The sequence below is a fragment of the Babylonia areolata genome, chromosome 20, assembly GCF_041734735.1.
Source record: "Babylonia areolata isolate BAREFJ2019XMU chromosome 20, ASM4173473v1, whole genome shotgun sequence".
Taxonomy (NCBI): Eukaryota; Metazoa; Mollusca; class Gastropoda; order Neogastropoda; family Buccinidae; genus Babylonia; species Babylonia areolata.
The window spans coordinates 56204798-56219327 of NC_134895.1; the positions used below are offsets into that span (position 1 = coordinate 56204798).

Sequence of the window (14530 nt, forward strand, 5' to 3'; positions counted from 1 at the left end):
GGGGGGGGGGACTAGTGCCAATGGGGGGGCCGTGGAGGAAAGGGAGAGGTACCGTGTGGAAATGTCTGAGAGAGACAGAGAGAGAGAGAGAGAGAAGGGGGGGGGGAACTGATGCCAGTGGGGGTCTGTGGAGGAAAGGGAGAGGTACCGTGTGGAAATGTCAGAGACAGAGAGAGAGAGAGAGGGGGGGGGACTGGTGCCAGTGGGGGGCTGTGGAGGAAAGGGAGAGGTACCGTGTGGAAATGTCAGAGAGAGACAGAGAGAGAGAGAGAGAGAAGGGGGGGGGGGGAACTGATGCCAGTGGGGGTCTGTGGAGGAAAGGGAGAGGTACCGTGTGGAAATGTCAGAGACAGAGAGAGAGAGAGAGGGGGGGGGGGGGACTGGTGCCAGTGGGGGGCTGTGGAGGAAAGGGAGAGGTACCGTGTGGAAATGTCAGAAAGAGACACAGAGAGAGAGAGAGAGACAGAGGGGGGGGGGACTGGTGCCAGTGGGGGGTCGTGGAGGAAAGGGAAAGGTACCGTGTGGAAATGTCAGAGAGAGACAGAGAGAGAGACGGGGGGACTGGTGCCAGTGGGAGGGGCGGGGGGTGTGGAGGAAAGGGAGAGGTACCGTGTGGAAATGTCAGAGAGAGACAGAGAGAGAGACGGGGGGACTGGTGCCAGTGGGAGGGGGCGGGGCGTGGAGGGAAGGGAGAGGTACCGTGTGGAAATGTCAGTAGCCGGAAAGAGGTTGTGTCGCTCGATCTGCTACAGTACAGGCCTGGGCCTTATCCAAGTACTGGAGTCTTCCCCTTGCCGCCAGTCATCAGTTTGCTGTGGGACAAAGGTGAAAAAAAAAGATTAAAATTAAAATCAGCAAATGTAAGAAAACAGGCATTTTATGAATATACTTTTGAAAGTGGTAAACAATGGAATACAATATTCTACATTATTGCTTGTACACACACACACACACACAATTACTTGTACACACACACGCACAAATATACATAGAGACATATATATATATGCATATATATGAGTCTCTCTCTCTCTCTCTCTCTCTCTCTCTATATATATATATATATATATATATATATAGAGAGAGAGAGAGAGAGAGAGAGAGAGAGAGAGAGAGAATATATCAGGTAGAGGAGGATAACATGGGCAGCTACACCTCTTTAATCCGTTTTTCCCTCCTTTTAAACACACACACACACACACACACACACACACACACACACACACACACACACACATTCCTCCTATCTTCGCGATTTATTGTCATTGAAGCGAGGTAAGCCAAAGCCCTACTCCTTGATTGTACACAATCACCAAGACCCTTATTATCAGTAAAGAAAGAAGACCTAAACAGCTTCCAAACTTAGTAGATTCGGCAACAACATTCACCCTCCTACCATCCTGATCCTCTCCCGTTTTCTCACACTGAAATATGATGTCGAACATGCCAAACCTGTACAGGCTTACCCACCCACAGCCACAGCTGTTGGTTTTTGCTTTCAAGACCACATCCATTGTTCACAGCGAGGCCCCGGAGTTCTGCACGTGGGTATTTCTCATTGTCTGTGGATTAGGATCTGAGTTCTACCAGCTTATAAGAAGGGACCACAGAACAGGCCTCAGACCTAGACTAAATGGCGGGCTCTACAGTTGTCCGTGGGACTTAACACTTATTCAACCGTTTCTTTTCAACGCCACAGCCCCGAGCGCCAAACAGGAACACCGCACCCACACCCAGGTGCGAGAGAGAGAGAGAGGGAGGGGGGGGGGGGGAGGGGGCGAGGGCAGACAGTCAGACAGACAGGGACAGAACGGACAATGGCGGGAAGGTAGAAAAGGGGCAATGGAAAGGCAAAGTGAAAAAAAAAAATCACCAAAAACAAAACACCGAACCATACTGACAAACTCCATTTTCGTTTTTGAAGTGCATGTGAAATCGTTCTGTGCCGTACAACAACTCCGAACTTTTCAAAACGGTGGTATACACAAAATGTGCACTCGTAAACTGTCAAAACTTTTTTGTGTATACACTGCTTTGTACTTAGCCACCTTTCTATTCGATTTACAGAAAACACAAACGTCATGGCATAAAGTGAAACTATTCCTGCATTAAAACACATTAACAAAACAACGGCAAAAAGGAAAAGAAAGAAAAAGGCATACACTCCATTCCAGACAACCCAAAGCTCGTGTTACTGGCGATGTGATGTGTGCGATCTTCCAGCTGTTTCTATTTCTTTATGAATTTATTCACTACTACTACTACTACTACTTCTTATTGCTGTTGCTGTTAAAATAGGATGGAAGAGAAAAGAGAAGGAAGAGTCGTTTTGGGCACTGACCCCTTCCACAATAACACTCACCCCCTCTATTTATTACAATTATCATTACTATCATCATCATCATCATTAATATTTTCATCATTATTGTTTTTAACGTGATGGAAGTAAACAGGGAAGGGTCGTGGATGCTGGGCTAGCGTGCACTGACCCCTTTCCAGAATAACTCTCATCCCCACTGGGGGTCCAATGTCAACCGATGGAGATGGCTTTCGGTCCGACTAGTAGGCCTATAGGCCACATTCACCACAGGAGTAATTCCATCGACGTCTGGAAAGATCCTGAGGTTAACCTGGATTAAAATATATATATATATATATATATATATATATATATAATAAACCGGCAGAGAAAGAAAAAACCGTCCAAACAACAAAACTCAATGACACAAAGTCACACAAAATGTATATTTGAATGGGTACAGCGCGGGAGTAGGCAAGGGGTCGATTCTAGAACTTGCTCAGCATGATAAACACCCCTCCCCCACTGGAAGACAGGCGGGCCACAACTACCAGAGGGCGGAGGGTGATGTGGACTGGGCTAAAGTAAACCCCGGATCATTCGAGGCTTGCCTAAAATGATGAGTTCACCCCTCACTGGACGTTGTATGGGTGGGTGTGTGTGCAGGGGGGGGGGGTCAATTCTAACTGGACCAAATCTACTTCCAGGGATCATGTCAAATTCGCTCAGAAAGACCTTCATGACCATTGGAAGGGTATGGGAGGGTAAAATCTGACTATGGGTTAGAAGGGGCGGGGGTAGAGAAGAACAGTTCGGGGTGGGCCATTCACATCAAATATGAGATAGTATACTTCAAAGTGTCGGTCGTTTACTTTGTACCGGTTGCTTCCCCTGTCCACAAGTAACAACAACAACGCGCGCGCGTGTGTGTATGGGTGTGTGTTAGAGAGAGAGAGACAGAGAGAGACAGAGAGAGAGAGAGGGAGAGAGAGAGAGCACAAAAGAAAATCGTTAAATTTTAAACTGCAGGCACCTCCAAGAACCGATTCAAATACTTGTACAAAGAAAGAATCGATACTTGTATAATGCAGCCTGCCTTTCCAGACAATTGCCGTCTAGGAACATTTTCGCCATTGGCAATCGCGCTTTTAAAAAAATGTGAAAGAAAGGGGCGAGGGGCGGTTAGTCTCTCCACCCTTATACACATGTATGTGTACATAGTTCTACAAAACACACAGCTTTGTATATCTCAACCTTCCATACATGCAGATACTTCATTCTCTCGTCGTCTGAGACGTACGTCAACGTCAACGTTTGTAGCCGTAATGTATTTTAAGAAGAAGAAAAAAAGGCATAATAACAAACCTATTATCATTCATCCGTTCCCAAGGAGGAAGGGCAAGCCCGGTGGAATCTCTAAATTTATGTTCTGGAGTTTACAACTGAAAGAAGACTAGGAGTGTTCTGATGGCATATCACCACGTGGCTTTTAACGCTTCAACGGTAATGTTTGAACATCACTGCCATTGAACTGTGACCATAAAAAGCGTGACGAACGGAGAAACGGGTGCAGCGTACCGAATCATGCAGCGTCTGAAAGAAAGTCATGAAAACATCTATTCACTTACAAATTTTAATCCCATGCGCACATTGGGTGCAAGTGTAATCGCGTGTTACAACTCATCATCAACAACGTTTGCTTTTGCAGTTTATGTGTTGTAACTATATTCATGAAGATAATGCCCCTTGGGGTGAAAGTAAAATGAATAATATAACAACAAACACTGATTTTCTCGTGGTTATGACGCACATGAAAACAACGTTATATGGAAGCGTTTTCCTGCTTCACTCCCAATGGTCTCTCAGAGAGAGAGAGAGAGTGACCAATGCGCCACATTCAAAGCTTGACTGGTTCAGAAGTTTGGGCCTGACAAACACCAAACAGGCGCAACGGGCCGAAACCGATATGTTCACCCTCACTGAGCAAGACTGTAAAGAACAAGCACGTTCTGGTGTGGTTTTGAATTGAAACAACATCAACAATTAATGAAAACAACAACAACAATAATAATAATAATAAATCATTTTATGGAGGGTATTATCTTGCGCATGGAACTCTATCTTTTCATACTATTCATACACTACGCAGTAACACAGGCATCCAACCTCTACACACACACACGCACACACACACACCTTCAACTTCGTAACATGATTAAAGAAATGTTTGGAATAACAGTTTTTGAGACGGGCTTTAAACTTATTGGGAGTTAAGTTGTTATGCAAATAGAGTGGAAACTAGGTCAAAGTGTGCGGTGCGATGAAATTATATGTTCTCCTCCTGTCTTCATACTGCATTGTGGAGGTTTTAAGAACTTTCACCAGATGAAAGACAAGTCTGAGATAAAGCATGGAAGGCGATACAGACAGATTTGACTCAGCAATACACAAGAGCTGCAACTTACGTTGTACATACATCGAAATTTAACTGTGGACATGAAGTATGAAAAAAACCAAAAAACCAACACAGAGAGAGAGAGAGAGAGAGAGAGAGAGAGAGAGAGAGAGAGAGAGAGAGAGAATCAGGATAAAGCCTATACATCTAATCATATCTACAGACCGGCTTCTTCTCTGCGTCAAATCTTACTACACTTTTCTAACTACAATCTGTTGAGAGCCTGCAAGTGTTAAAAAAACCCCACCCAAACAACAACAACCAACCAACCAAACAATAAAACAAAAACAAACCAAAAAAAAACAAAAAAAACAACAACAAAAAACAAACAAACAAACAAACAAAAAACACACATACACGCAGAAACAAAACAAAAAAACCTTAGGTCCTAAAACCGCCGATAAAGACCAGGGCTGCCATAACACATGCTTGAACACACACACACACACACACACACACACACACAAACCCAAAAAACAAAACAAAAAATCATCGCCACCAGGTTGATGACCACCATACGGACTGGTCAGAGTATGCATCAGCACACCCGAGTGGTTGTTTTGTTACATATCAGCAAGCACACAGAACCAACAGATCTCGGGGGTAGTGTCAGGTTTTTCACGCTGGCACGAATCTTCTGTTTGATTTCTGTGACCATGACATCCGACGTTCATAACTGAATGCACATTTGATTTCAATAATTATATGCGTGCGTGTACAATTTTTTTTCTTTCATCGCCGAACCTGGCTCCCTGGCACACGTTTGGGGCCCAGTGTTCTTAAGTCCTCTCCTCTCTCGCTGTGTGTGTGTGTGTGTGTGTGTGTGTGTGTGTGTGTGTGTGTGTGTGTGTGTGTGATCAACAGATAAAATACACTGTGAACCGCTTACTTTTCTTTTTAGAGTCTTTTACTTATTGATTACTATTCTGACACGTAAGTTTGCTGTACATTTCTTGTTGTTTCAGCAGCTCTCAGATATGTCCTTCAAAACCGGATAAGTCGGTAAAAAATGGAACGCACCAGAAAAACAACGACAGTCCACTTCATTTACCTACCCCCTGAAAACAAGAAGAAGAAAAAAGCACCCTGCAGTCCAGCCCAGACACACCGAACTATAAGCCCAGATAAAGACCATGTGGCTGCCCACAGCCACACGAAGCGGACACCAATTACACACGATCTGTGGACACGGGAGATTGAGACCCCAGGCCTCTAAAACGGACGGATCAGACCCCCACCGACGTACCCCAGACTGACGAACCCATTCCAGTTTGGTTATCTGCCCATCTGGCGAGCAGGGCACAACGGCGTTACGACACACGGACACACACACACCCGCGCGCGCACATACACACAAACACACATGGACACACACACACACACACACACACACACACACACACGCATGCACGCACTGCAGAGCGATTCAAAGCTTGCAGGGGTTGATGAGAGACGACAAGGTTCATAGACAAATAATGGGTTGCCTGGGACTGACACCACGTTTATTTGCACTCTGGATCATTGCCCAACAATTGAGGGTGGGTGGGTGTGTGGAGTGGGGAGGGAAGGGGTGGGGAGGGGAGTAGGAATCAAGGTAATAGCAGTTCCCAAAAAGAAGGGCGGAGAACTGGGCTTGTTAGAGAGAGAGAGAGAGAGAGAGAGAGAGAGAGAGAACAGGGCAAGGAAGGGAGTGAATGTCAGTCAGTATGTCTTCCAAAAATATCGTTTCTCAAGAGTTCGGTCTAAGAGGTATGTTATTTTTCAATACAGCTCAGAGCGAGAGGACGTGCTGAGGATATCAGCCTGTCTTTGAACAAGAAATTTATCTCTGTGTGTTTTATTTTTCTTTGTTTCTTTTTAAATCTATTTTTCACTTTGTTATTTTCGATAAGTGCCTGAAAGTTGTGCACCAACAAAGGAATGAGAGAGTGTTCCCGAAATCAAAGGAAGTGCGATGCGAAAATGATAACCACGAGTCATTCTGCTCACTGCTGATTTTAGCAAGGAGTCGTTATCATTAACAGTGCTTATCCCTTAATCGATCAGATGCTGGTCTGCGGTTAAAAGCAATATGCGTGAGCGCGCATGCACAATGCGCATCGTGTGTGCGAGCATGAACGTGCCTCTTTGGTCATGAGAGAGAGAGAGAGAGAGAGAGAGAGAGAGAGAGAGAGAGAGAGAGAGACAAGACAAGACAAGACAAGACAAATTCTTTATTTTCGAGGATAATAGATGAGCACTGGCGCGCTTTTTTTCATCCAGTCCGCGCCCTGAAACAGGGTCTACAGACAGACAGACAGAGAGAGAGAGAGAGAGAGAGAGAGAGAGAGGCGCTTTGACAATGCCATGTCAAACGCGTGGGAAAACATCCTGTTCTTCACACACACACACACACACACACACACACACACACACACACAAATATACAAATACACACATTGATTTATATACCTAACACACCTCTTCGCTGTCAAGTCACTCAGGTCAGGCTAATTAGGAGTGGGTGGACGTGGGGATGGGTAAGATGGGCATGGGAGGTGGATGGAGGAAGGGAGGTGGAAGGAGGGAGAGAGGTGGAGGGTGGAGGTGGAGGGTGGAGGTCGGGACGTAGTACCGGGGGGGCGGGGGGAATGGCATGGGAGGTGGATGGAGGAAGGGAGGTGGGTGGAGGGAGGGAGGTGGAGGTCGGGACGTAGTACCGGGAGGGTGGGGGGGGGGAGAGAATGGCATAGGAGGTGGAGGGAGGGAGGAAGGGAGGTGGAGGTCGGGAGGGAGGTGGAGGGGGAGGTCGGGACGTAGTACCGGTGGGAGGGAACAGAAAAAAAGGGGGGAGGCATGTTTATGGAAGCACATTGACAGGAATCGGGTGTCTCGGGGTAGACAGGTTGTTAGGCGTCTTTGACGACCAGGGGTCTTCACGGAGGTGTTTATTGCGACAACGGCGTCCGTCGCTCAGCATGGGGAGTGAAGTGTAGTATAGTGTAGCAGTTTGAAGCAGTGCGTCTGCGGCTTAGCACTGCCATGCTTATGTAGGCAGGTGTCATAATTGACCGATATATTTGTTAAATAGGGACCATATCGATGGCACCTTGTTTCTTCTCCCTGGACAGGTGCCAGAGTCACAACTTCACAGCGGCATTGGAAGAATATCAAGAAACAAGAGAAAGACGACATTTTGTTCGTGTTGTTTATCTGTTGTCTGAACTTTTTGTCTGTTCATGCCGTTCATAGTTTGATCGACCATGGAAGCCATCGTGGAGAGGAAAGCGTGTTGCAATGATTGGATTCCCCCACCCCCCACCCCCCCTAAAACCAAACGTTTTTGTTTTGTTTTTATGAAAAAAAATCCCAGATAAAGAGAAGAGTATCGGATCAGGGACACACACACACACACACACACACACACACACACACACACATATATATATATAGAGAGAGAGAGAGCGAGAGAGAAAGAGAGAGAGAGAGAGACAGAGACAGACAGACAGACAGAGAGACAGACAGAGAGAGAGAGAGAGAGGGGAGTAAAACGGATTTGGAAGTTTTTTGTTTTGTTTTTTCATCAGTACAAAATATAATTATTTCCCAGCAATTACAATGACCAAACGTCCTTTTATTTACATCAAACAGTGCACAGTTGATAATTCTTTTCTTCACAGTAGTTTCTTGCGCAACTGAGATCACGATGATCGATGACAGTAAGCGAAAGCTTGGAATTATGTGAAATCCGTGATAACATTAGACAAAACAGCAACAACAGTTTTCATGAAAAATCATAGTGACTGGTCCATGCTGCGATGAAGCCAGGCACGCGTTCGCAATAAGTGACTGTACGCGAACAGACAAGACGTGTACATTATACAGTATGACACTCCCGTCCTGTATAGATATCTATATAGATAGATAGATCTCTCTTTCTCTCTCCCCCTCCGTGTGTGTGTGTGTGTGTGTGTATGTATGTATGTATGTATGTATGTGTGTGTGTGTGTGTGTGTGTGTGTGTGTGTGTGTGTGTGTGTGTGTGTGTGTGTGTGTGTACATACGTATAGAACAACACGATAGTAGAGGAAAAGACAAATGCAGGTAACAATTTAACAACTATCCTGCCATTGGCAAACAACAACAACAAAAAATCTAAGATGGAAATAAGGAGAGAGAGGGAGGCTGAAGTCTTCATAAACCCTTCAAGGGCAGCAACAGGGAACCATGGAACAACGAAACCATCACAACACAAAGACCCAGGAAGGGAGGAGGAAGTCTTAATAAACCCTTCAAGGACAGTTTCAGTTTCAGTAGCTCAAGGAGGCGTCACTGCGTTCGGACAAATCCATATACGCTACACCACATCTGCCTAGCAGATGCCTGACCAGCGGCGTAGCCCACCGCGCTTAGTCAGGCCTTGAGAAAAAAGAAAAACAACAACAAAAAAACAAAAGAAAAAACAACACAAAAAAAACAACAAAAAACAAAAACGGAACAGTCTCTGTGGGCTTTTCCAAATACAATAGACTGAGCAACACACTAGACGCCACGTTCTTGGCATCAGAGATCTTTTCCCATCCCTCTTGCGGCCAATCAGTGGCAGCCTCTGTGCATGTGTGTATGTGTGGGTCTGTGTGTTTGAGTGCGTTTGTGCATGCACAATGGTGTAAGTGTGCACAAGTGTCAGGAGAGTTCTGTGCACGTGCGTATGTTTGTGTGTGTGTGTGTGTGTGTGTGTGTGTGTGTGTGTGTGTGTGTGTGTGAGGGGGAGGTGGGGGTGCCGGGGGCAAGGGGGTAGAGGATGAGGTATGTGAGTGTATGCATGCCTACACTGTTGGAGCAACGGGACATTGGAACATGCAGGTGTGTATATATAATCATATCTTTGTATATATATGTGTGGGGTTGGGGGTGGAGGATATGGGCGTATGTGTGTGTGTGTTTGTACAAGTAAGTGTTCATCTCTCTCTCTCTCTCTCCCTCTCTGTGTGTGTGTGTGTGTGTGTGTGTGTGTGTGTGTGTGTGTGTGTGTGTGTTGTGGAAGCTGCGATACGTAGCCTAGAAATGAGTGTGTGGAGGTGGGGGGTAGAGGAGGTGCAGGGTAATGTGTGTGTGTGTGTGTGTGTGTGTTGGGGCTCATGTACGTTTATGTGTATTTGACTGTGCTTTCATATCTGTGAAACTGCATGTTTGGCGCATATCTGTTATGCATGTGTGGGTGTATGTGTGAATGTGTGTCTTCATGTTTTACATTTATTTGCTTATTCATCATCATTGTTGCCTTATTTATTTACTTATTTATTTATTATTATTATTACCTTTTTTCATATTATAATTATTATTTATTTATTTATCTATTTATGTATTTATTTACTTATTTATGTACGCTTATCTATTATTTATCAAGGACAGGAACAGGGAACCATGGAACAACGAAACCATCACAACACAAAGACTCCAAGCACCTAACAACTCAACAGTTTGACCATAAATGACGCAAGCTAACAAGTCATACACCTATCCGAAACAGCGGATCATTTGAATTCTCTCTGCCAGATAATGATGACTGCCTTTTCATCCCCTGAAGACTCGTCACAGGTATCTCAGCAATGGCAGTGAACTATGGCCAATGGCAATAAGTGATTCGGAGACATCAGTCACACTTAAGTGGTGTTAACAAATGATCTCTTTGCTGCGATGGCACCCAGGCAATCGTTTGTGACAAGTGTACATAGCATATACTGTGACACTCCTCCCGTGTGATGCACTGTATTCTGTCTGACACGACTTGTACATAGTATACTCTGTGACACCCCTCCCGTCTGATGCATCGTGTTCTGTCTGACACGACGTGTACGTAGTATATACTGTGACACTTCTCCTGTCTGATGCACTGTATTCTGACACGACGTGTACATAGTATATACTGTGACACCCCTCCCGTCTGATGCATTGTATTCTGACACGACGTGTACATCGTATATACCCTGTGGCACTCCTCCCGTCTGATGCATTGTATTCTGTCTGGCACGACGTGTACATCGTATATACCCTGTGGCACCCCTCCCGTCTGATGCATTGTATTCTGACACGACGTGTACATAGTATATACTCTGTGGCACTCCTCCCGTCTGATGCATTGTATTCTGTCTGGCACGACGTGTACATCGTATATACCCTGTGGCACTCCTCCCGTCTGATGCATTGTATTCTGTCTGGCACGACGTGTACATCGTATATAGGCCTACTCTGTGATACTTCACCTATCTGATGCATTGTATTTTTGTCTGACACACCCCGTGTGCATGTTCCAGTCTGTTCCGCTTCCAATCAACTGACACGGAATCATTTTTAACCGCTCCCAACGTGGCATTAAATTCCTGTATACAGAAGGGGGAGGGATGTGGGAGGTAGGGGTTGATCAGCGAGAAAAAAGTTTCACAAGTCACTGTGTGTGTGTGTGTGTGTGTGTGTGTGTGTGTGTGTGTGTGTGTGTGTGTGTGTGTGTGTTCCTAAGGTGGGAAACAAAATGATTCTTTTTAACCTCTGAAGCTTCGACACAGTTGGTCTAAAAACCGATTTAACAAAGTTTTCACTGTGACACTTAAGAAAATCAAATTGATGCACATACTGATGACATTCCTCGATTTTGTCTGCCCGTTACAGTCGATTACATATGTATTCACACACAAAGCTAATGCTGGGGGTGGGAGCGATCTCCATGTTGTTAATGCAGCTCAGTTTCTACCACCAGCTTGCAGAAATGAGTATGGGGGGAGGGTGGTGGTGGTGGTGGTGGAGGATTCGATTTCGGGATTCGAATGATTGATCTCGCAAACCTAAGAGACAGGAGTCCAACATTTCACCAGTCGGTTATCCCGCCTATGTAAATGATTATGAATGGCGAGACCTTCAAACTTCACAAATAACACCAACTTAATACATCACGTGAATTACATTTAAACAGAAAAAGGCGCTACAGAGGCCCACTCGCGACACGACATTCTGAATGGCACTTAAGTTGATCTTGTCCTTTGAGCTGAAGGCAAGAACAAGTTTGCATCTTGCGTCCAACCGACAAAGACTGCTCGCGAGATGCAACCTATGGTCTATCCAGGAGCCTTTTTTTTTTTAAGTGACCTTGACCTTGGATTTTGAACCTTTGCTTCTGCATGTTACTTTAACTGCGGCAGATCACTGTAGCAAATCTGAAGACTGGGTGCTAAAAACGTGAGCCCTTGTCATGTCCACAAGCCTTTTTGTTCGATTATTCCACGTGGCTGACCTTAATCTCTGATGTTAAATTGCTGTATGTCTTGGAAAAGCGGCGGACAGATCTTATCCTCAATGTTTGCCATCCTGCGGAGCTTAGTTTACCTATCACTTGTGGCATCTCCGATAATGCCAAATGTCAAAGTTTATGACGTTCTCTTTCCCCTCAATACAACCCCTCCTCCAACACACACAAATACATGTATGCACGAATGCAAGCGCATATCCAAATACATTCACTTTATTCACACAGAGAGAGAGAGAGAGAGACACACACACACACACACACACACACAAACACACAGAGAGAGGGAGAGGGAGAGAGAGAGAGAGATACTGGGGAATGTGACAGGGAACACGTTACAAGAATAAAACTCGCGTTATGCCGTCACAAGAACTCCCACCCCTCACCCCACTTCCCTTCTCCACCTCTCCTAATCTCCCACCCACCTGTTCTCTCACCTCCACCCAATATCAATACAAGCCGGCTCAAAGCAGAGCGCTTACCGTCTGGTCAGCTAAAGCGCACCGAAGTAAAAGGGAGTCAATAAAAACACCAAACCCGACAAACCAACGAACTGGCAGAAAATGAATATTAATTCGCGCAACGAAGCGAACCGTTAATCGATAAAGCTTTGAGTCCCAGACTCCCATGGCAGTTGAACAGCTGAAAGGCATCGGTAGCAACGGAACAATAACCGAACGGGCAAGGGTCCTGGAGCCTCTTTGAGCTATCCCCCCATGTCCTGCCCCCCGGGCCTCCATAAGAAACGGAAAGCGCTTTCTGAATAGATCGGTGGCAACCAGCAAATACAAAACCAGACCAAGCCACACCGGCCCCCGCCTTTCCCAAGTCACGTAGGAGAAACAAAAGACGAAAGGAAAAGACCTCAGAAAAGATTCATTACTTCCACGGTCTATACACACATTCAGTTCTAACATGGCGGGAGTCGGGGGGGGGGGGGACGGAGGGGAGGGGGGGGGGGCATAATAGTTCAACCCAGCACGATCTATAGTACATACGTGGTTTGAAAGCTCTGCTTTTACCGGTCCTAAAAAATCTTTGGTTTTCGTGGCCATGAAAGCTGACACTGAAAGCTGGCTGTCGTGTCTTTGATCGGGATAATTGTGCGGTGGTAAAGAATATTGATTTCTTTTCTTGAGACTGATTCTTCTTTGCTTTCGGAATACAATAGACATAAAATGGTTCGAGGCTGTTCAATCAAATTCGCAAAAAGATCATCTTTTAAATACCAATAAGAGAAGAAAAACCTTCTGCCTTTAATCTTTTAATTAATTCTGGGATAGATCTATGCTGAAGTTAATGAACTCATTGAATTTAGTCTGAATGCTTAAAAACTTTTCTTTCATTTCATTTACATTCAATTCATTGTCAGGTTCCCAAACACGAAGAAAAAAAACACACAAAAAACTGTGCTTTACAATTTCTCCAATTAATGGAGTATGTTGTAAGTGACTCGTGCATGGTTCAAATGCACTGGCCGAGTCCACCCTTGAGATTTCACATTCCCAGTACAAAATACAACTGCACATGCTGAATGCTAATGCGTATGTCTTTCATTAAAAAAAAAAAAATTATCGCATTCACAACAGAAATGAGTTCTACCTGTGTCCGACATTTCCTGTTGTAAAGAACGATCGAATCGATACCTGTCGCTAACGATAACAGGGCTGCCCGCGGCACACGGTAGTTCTCCGGACTTACTTTTTTTTTTTTTTTTTTTAACTATCATTCTTTTTAATCCATTCATTGCAGGCAACCAAGTCAGTCAAGCGCAGAACTGTGGCACCCACAGAACAGAAGACAAACACTATCCTATGGAGGAATGAAAGCAAGGGTGAGGGAAGCCGGGAAAGAAAAGGTGATGGATGTACAACTACAAAGCTCAAATGACGTTCCATGCAATAAAACAAAAAGTCAACGCACTTCAGCTTCTGCGTCGATGTCGCAGCCTTAAAGAGCTGGTGGTGTGTCTCCGAAATAAAACATTTCGACTGCAGATCCGGAGAACAGGAGAGCATATTTCGATGTAACCCCAAATTCGATCACCAAAGCGTCGAGAATACTCTTCCTCCTCCCTCTCACACAAGCATATTAATAACACGTGATTTGAAGACGCGTGAACGGTCTATTGACGGAACATCTGAAACCTGCATAACTGGTCTCTCAACGTCACTTAAGTTATTGACTCTGGAAGGAGTATGGCAGTCACAAGGAATATTTCAGAACTCAGCGCCAGGAATCATTTGCATGGCATTTTTTTTCACCAGTTACAAAAATATGAATATTAAATTAATATTTGTTCAGTACTGGCAATACTTGATAATATATAGCACGAGAAACCTCGTGTCTCAGTTCAGGCTGTCACTGAACTGAGACCAACCTCCTCTCTTATTAACAGACAAAATATTTAAACAGTATTCTAGAACAAATCTCAGAAAGTTCACATTTAGTAACAGAGTAACAAATTATTGGAACAAATTAACAAACAATATCAAAC

General features: G+C 44.8%; 1 protein-coding gene across 7 annotated transcripts in view; it reads right to left on the reverse strand.

Annotated features, from left to right (window-relative positions):
• LOC143294753 (dynein light chain Tctex-type protein 2B-like) overlaps positions 1–14530 on the reverse strand; it is a 52478-nt gene that overhangs the window by 10382 nt on the left and 27566 nt on the right. For 5 of the 7 annotated variants that reach the window (XM_076606218.1, XM_076606223.1, XM_076606221.1 and 2 more), the window contains exon 2: positions 700–812. The gene's annotated coding sequence lies outside the window, so the exon portion shown is untranslated. Of the gene's footprint in view, positions 1–699; positions 813–1470; positions 1494–5809; positions 5992–14530 lie in introns of those variants that run through there. The other 2 variants (XM_076606219.1, XM_076606224.1) reach the window with 2 other exon arrangements.